A 7319-nucleotide genomic window follows, 5' to 3' on the forward strand; every position below is an offset into this window, starting at 1 on the left:
CTGCATTAGTTTAATAAACTGTATCCTGGAACCTCTGCTTTTCAAGATGTATGACCCTAAGGGTAAAGGAAAGGCCAAAGCAGGCACAGGCAAGAGGAAAAGAGGAGAATCCTCTATGACTCTCCTAGAGTTCCTGCATGATGATTCCTGGCAGGAGAAGAACTTTACCCCACAGGAAAAAGCTGATCAGCCAGTACCTGCCACCGACCCAGTCAAGTTTGCAAACCGATACTTTGAACTGAAGCATCCAGTCTTTGCAACTTCAAGGAACTTACATCTAGAAAGGACCCTCCGGATTCCAGCTGAATTACAGCAATACACCACTGAACAGATGAAACAGAGAGGCTGGTTCTTCTTGGAGAGGAACTTGACTGAAGTCAATGCATCTTGGGTCAGGGAATTCTATAGCAACTACTATAACACGACCCTGGATACAGTACAGCTCAGAGGGAAGCAGATTCTAGTTACTGAGGAAGCAATTGAAGATATCCTCACCCTCCAGCCTAAATCTGATCAGCCTGATGGTTACCAACAGGCTGAGGAAGCCATGAATTCTGCGAGCTTTGATTGGGAAGCAGTGAAACGCACCATAACTATTGATCCTGCTGTCCCATGGGTGTTGGGCAAGTCAGCTATTATTCCAAAAGGCATCAAGATCATCTATCTGAATGATGAGGCTCGACTCTGGCAGAAAATTCTGAGCAACTATGTGATGCCGAGCACTCACGAGACTGAGGTGCCAGTTGCCATGGTTACTCTTATCTGGTGCGTGATGCAAGGCAAGGACCTGTACCTTCCCCGTTTTATCCGGTACTACATGGCCAGGGTCCATGTCCGAGGCACTCTACCTTTCCCCAATTTGATTACCCAGCTAGGCCACCGAACTGAGGTACCTTGGGAGCTTGCAGATGAGAAGCCACCAGCCGTCGAGTGCAAGAAGATCATCCCCCATGGCAAGAAGTTTATGGCTTTGGGTTATAGACCACCTTTTCTTACTGCCTCCGCTGATGCAGCCACCTCTTCTGCTGCCCCTTCAGCATCTGCTGCTCCTGCCACCACCACAGCACCCTCACCTGCTTCCGAGCTCATTTACCACTTAGTGCGCCACCTCTTTGAGCGGATGGATCGGATGGAGTGCCGTGACAAGTGGCGTTATGAGCATTTGAAGCTGATGATCCGGTCCAGCAACCCTGACATCCCCTCCGAGCCTGACACACCATCGGAGCCATCTGAGGCGGAGGCAGATGATCATGAGGAGGAGGCACGTGCAAAGGCTGAGCAGGCAGAACCTGAGCAGGCTGCACCACGTCATGAGGAGCCCCATCAGATACAGCCAGCAGATCCAGAGGTCCCTCTACAGACAGGGCCTCCGCTTCAGCAGGCAGACCCTCAGCCACTCCCACAGACTGCAGAGCCTTAGGCCACCATAGAGACACCAGTTGTACATCCTTCCGGAGATACATTTCTTCACACCCAGCTTGATTGAGCATCGAGGACGATGCTATTATTTAAGTGTGGGGAGGTTGCCATCTCTGGCGAACTTTATTTTGGTGAACTACTTTTAGACTCTTTTTTATCCTATTTTTATTTTCTATATTTTTATTTTATTTTATTTTATCTTATCTTATTTGTCCTTCAGTACTTGCACATTTTCTTTTACTATATTTTTTTATCTATTTGTACTTTATTGCATTTTGCACTTTGGGCTGTATATATCTTAGATATTTAGCTTAATTTGCACTCTTAACTTATTAGTTGTGATATAGAAAATATAGATTATTTAGTTTAGTTTACTCTTTTTAGCATATGACAAATTGGTTTAATTGAAAATAAAAGAGTAAACTAGAGATTTTTAGTTTTTCAGAATCACAACAATCCACCCACCATATATATATATATATAGCAATAGATGTTGGTAAATTGACAACAATTTTTTTCAAAGAATATACTTATTTTTATATGAGCCATTCAAAGATTCACATTGAGTTGAATGGAAACTCTTAATTTCTACTTGCATGATATACATAACTGATATATGGTTTTTGAGTCAAAGAACACATAACCCGTGAGTTTTTGAGCTTAACTGTATGGTTACATTTAACCATAAATTTCATTCCTGTGTGTTTCGCCCTTCTTTTCTATGCTTGTAATCTTTACTTTGTTTCAGTCTATATGTCCAATATAGAATGTAAATATATACTTGCATATGATTGAGGCCATCAATTGAATTTTTACTCACTTATCCAAAATAAGCCTACCTTTTACGTCATCCTTGTTAGCCACCTTGAGCCTTTTTAACCCCCATTTATTATGTTCTATAACCACATCGCTAGCCTTAAGTAGAAAAACAAATTAAAATATCCCAAGTTGAATCCTCGGTTAGCTTAAGATAGAGATTGTGCATCCACTAAGTGTGGAAAAACTGTGGGAACATAGGTTGATAGGAAAGGCATTCAAGTGATAAACTATTTGGAATTTGGGAACATGCTCATGCGAAACTTAAACAATTAAAGTACCATGTGCATTGATAATTTATGTTCAAAAAAAATTATTTTAGTTAAATGAAAAAAGGGACAAAATTACCCCAATAATGAGATCAATGCACATAGGATAAAATTTAAAATAATTTGATGCATGAGTATGTGGTAAAAAAGTGGGAAAATTATGGGAAGCTAAGCATAATTTTAATTATATAGAGTATGTATATGTTAGGTGAGATCTTAGACTAATCAAGGATTCAAATTATAGCTCACTTAGCCTTATATATATACCCTCACCTTTACCTTGGCCCCATTACAACCTTGAAAAAGACCTCATGATGTTTGCATGTGTACATTAAATATTTGTTGATTGGTTAGATGAAGAACAAATTTTTAGAAAGCATGACTAGAGAAGAATAGAGTGATTAACTCCAAACACTGAGTGATTAGAGTAAACACAAATCCAATGAGGGTTCAATAGCTCAATTCCATATATCCATGCTTAATTATTAATTATCTTGCAAGTTTGTGAACTCTTTTTATTAATTCAACTCAATTGTGAACATATTTTAATATGGCTTGGCCCTTTGTTGTGCATAGATGATTCTTTGAAAATTTTGACTCAATATAACCACATGTAAGCTCTATGTATATATAGGTGGATAGTAATTAGAATTGCATGATCCATTTAGGTAGCTTGCGTTTAGATAGATTACATTGCATAAGATTCCACCATTCTACCTTCACTCTTTTTTTATTTCTCTTAAGCTAAGCATGAGGACATGCTAATGTTTAAGTGTGGGGAGGTTAATAAACCACTATTTTATGATTCATCTTGTGCTCAATTAAGTGTTTTTATCAATTCTTCACCCACTTATTCATATAATTTGCATGATTTTATAATTCTTTCCTTATTATGTGATAAATGTGAAAACATGTTTCCCGGACCTTAAAAATGTTAATTTTAATTATCCTTTATTACCATTCGATGCCGTGATTTGTGTGTTGAGTATTTTCAGGCTTTATAGGGTAGGAATGGCTTAGAGGACGGAAAGGAAACATATAAAAGTGGAAGGAACGCGCAAAAATGGAGTTTTGAAGAAAATGGCAGCGACGCGCACGCATGGACGACGCGGACGCGTGACTAGCGCGAAACACAACCGACGCGCACGCGTGACTGACGCGTACGCGTGGAAAGAAAAATCTCCAAATAACGCGTGCGCGTGACCCACGCGCATGCGTGATGGACGCCACGTGCAGGAATCTGCAAAAAATGCCCTCAGCGATTTCTGGACCCCTTTTTGGCCCAGATCCAAGCCCAAAAACATAGAATAGAAGCTGGGGAATGGGAGAATCAATTGAACATTGATCATTCATTCAACAATTATTCATTCAATACACAACATTCATATTCATAAGTTTAGGATTAGATGTAGTTTTTAGAGAGAGAGGCTCTCTCCTCTCTCTTAGGTTTTAGGATTTATAGGATTTCTTTTAGGATTAGGATTTCTTCTTCTCAATTCCAGGTTCGATGTTCCTTTAATTTAATTTCTCTTCTACTTTTATTTACTTTATCACTTGGTTGTTTATTTTTCCCAATTTGATTTATGAACCTTTCCATGTTAGAATTGATTTCTTTATTTAATATGATTTGAGGTATTTCAGATTTATGATTGCTTTCTTTTATTTATTATATAAATAATTTGGATTTTTCTGCTTTTGGCTTTGGTTGAGTAATTGGTGACACTTAGTTATCAAACTCAGCTGTTGATTGAAAATTGGAATTTGCTGATTGATTTGGATCCCTCTAAAGCTAGTCTTTCCATAGGAGTTGACTAGGACTTAAGGAATCAAGTTGATTAGTCCACTTGACTTTCCTTTATTTAGTAAGGGTTAACTAAGTGGGAGCAATAACAATTCTTATCACATCTGATAAGGATAACTAGGATGGGATTTCCAGTTCTTATACCTTGCACTGGTGTTCATGATAATTAATTTACTTTATTGCTAATTTATTTCCTTGTTCCCTATTTCAAAAACCCAAAATACACTTTTTTCATAACCAATAATAAATCATACTTCCCTGCAATTCCTTGAGAGACTGACAAACCCCAATTTGACGGTTTGTTTTGCATTGAATTTAGAGTATTTTGATAACCTTTTGTCACATTTAGCCTAGGAATTAGCAGGATTTTGTTATCTCTCCCATATTTGTGCTTAAGTGTAAAAACATGCTTTTTAAGCCTTATTTTGATGAATTCTAGTTCCTCTTTGATTCCATAAGATGCCTTGATGTGTTTGCTAGTAATTCCAGGATTGAAATAGGCTAGGCATGGATCAAAGGAAGCAAGGAATCACCAAACACCACCCTATGATCCATATCCATCATATAACCAATCATCCACACCATATTCTTATGACCCTTGTGAGCAAGAACCTTTAGAACCACCACAACCTTATCAAGATTACTACCATGAACCACCTCAACTCTCACCATCTCCCTACCCTTACCAAGAAGAACCACCTTCTTACTATGAACCCTCTCTCCAAATTAATGAACCTCCCTACTCACCCCAAGCCCCAATAGACGAGCCTCTCACTTTGTTACTTCAAGGACAAGAGGCCATGAAATGGGATACACTTGAGTTTGTGACCAATTTGACCAAGGTGGTGCACACTTTAGCCCACCAATGCTTGAATACTCAAGGTACTTCCATAACCACACGTGAAAAGTCAAAAGAAGAGCAAAGCATGAAGGAGAAATTGGAAAATTCGGTGGAAAAGGAGGAGTCAAATTTTGTGTTGGAGCAACTAGAAGAACCTATAATCATTGAAGAAAAGGAAGAAGTGGTCGAAGATTTAGGAGATGTTGAAAGTTCAAAGGAATGTAGACTCGTGGAGCACTCTTCCACGAAGCTTGATATTGATGTTGAGGAGGGTGCGCAACCCCCAAGACATCTCATCGTTGGAAACTTGGAAGCGGCTTATCAAGAGATGGATTCAATCATGAATGAATTTCTCTCTACAATGGAATCCTCTCCCATTGGACATGAAGTTGAAAGTATAAAAGAGTGTGCACAACCTCCCATACCCTTGGTGAGCAATGAGAAAGAGAGCTACCAAGAGGAAAACGTTACCATGGTGTATATCGAAATTGAAGAATATGAAGAGGTTGACCAAGAAATGAATTTGTTCATCAATGAATTTCTATCCAAAATTGAACCACCTCCCATTAGGCAAGCAATCAAAGTTCTTGAAGACAACACCAAGCTATGTGATAAAAGAGGAAAGGTTGAAATCAAGGAAGCTCGCAAAGAGGTGGAAATACACAAAGAAGAGCACAACGAAGTAGACCTTGCATGGTCTAAGTGTGGGGAAGCCTCTTCCCCCAAGTTACCATCCAATACAACAATTAAGTGGGTAAAATCTCTATCTCTAAGCTTTAATCTCTCACTTAAATATGGTTTGCTTGAAAATGATGGTCAACTTAGAACTCTTTGTGGAATTAAAAGTAAAAACGAGTTGTGTAGTGGTTGGAAAATAGGTGTTAAGCTTATCAAGGCTAAGGCCTCAAGGTATAGGGATGATGTTGGGACAAGAATTACTTTATATGGATCTAGGAGGAAGCATTGGTGGAGTAAAGAGAATTCTATGTGTCAATCACCTTTATGTCAACCGCTCATCTGACAAAACCATGAAACTCAACTAACGGATGGGTGTGAAGACAAGATATGGGATCCCGGTTCGCTATGTGAAGACCAACTATGGGGACTCATATCTTGGGTAGAACTTTGCCCAAGCTTGATGAAAAGGGTTGGAAATTCTGTCAACCAATTGAGCCGACGCGCATGCACCACGAGCCACACTCCAGAGAGTTGGGCCTCCTTTGGGCAAACATTGTGCCTTGAGCCCAACATTGACCCACGCGGACGCGCACCAGCCGCGTCCACGCCGATTTGCTGCTGCAATTGATTGAGCCAAACCCCAGAGAGTTAAGCCATTTCTGGGCTAGCTCCAAGCCCCAGGCCCAACCAGACCTGCGCGAGCGCATGCATCGCGCCGGCGCGCCATTTCACAACTCGTCAAAGTACGCGGACGCGCACTTGTCGCGCGCGCGTCTTTGCGTGGTGCCACTAAACTAGGCCATGGACCAGAGAGTTGGGCGTGCCTCAAGCCCATTCTAAGCCTCAGGCCCAATCTCATGTACGCGTGCGCGCATGGTACGCGCACGCGCCCCTGCCTAATATGCCACCCCACGTTAGCGCGCACTGTACGCTCACGCGTGGATCTCCATTCCCCTCAATGCACGCGGACGCGTACTTGCCGCGTGCGCGCAAATCTAGTGGCGCGACTCCCAGGCCATTCTCCAGAGAGTTAGGCCTGAGTTGGGCCAACTCTAAGCCCCTAGCCCAAATCCATGCACGCGTGCGCGCACGGTACGCGCACGCGCCCTTCCCTATTTTGCTCACCCCCGCTTAAGCGCGTTGTACGCGCACGCGTAGGACCCACGTTTTTTTCAACGGACGCGGACGCGCAAGGTGCGCGCGCGCGCCGATTCAAAAATAGGGATAACCCTAGCTCGCGAAGCACACTGCGCAGTCGCGCACCCCATTTCCCTAGCCTCCATCTTCTTCTTCTTCTCTCCCCCAACTGCCATCGCAGCAGCAGCACCGGCCGCCGCCGCGCCATCATCACCGCCGGCCACTCGCCCTCAACTTCTCTTCCCCTTTCACCACCACCCGTCCTCTCCCTCTCTCTCTCACTCCTCTCTTTCTCCACCACCGCGCCACCATCTCCGCCACCGCGCCACCATCACTGCCTTCCCCTCTTCTCCCTCCC

The sequence above is a fragment of the Arachis ipaensis genome, chromosome B10 (genome assembly GCF_000816755.2).
Source record: "Arachis ipaensis cultivar K30076 chromosome B10, Araip1.1, whole genome shotgun sequence".
In the NCBI taxonomy this organism is placed as follows: Eukaryota; Viridiplantae; Streptophyta; class Magnoliopsida; order Fabales; family Fabaceae; genus Arachis; species Arachis ipaensis.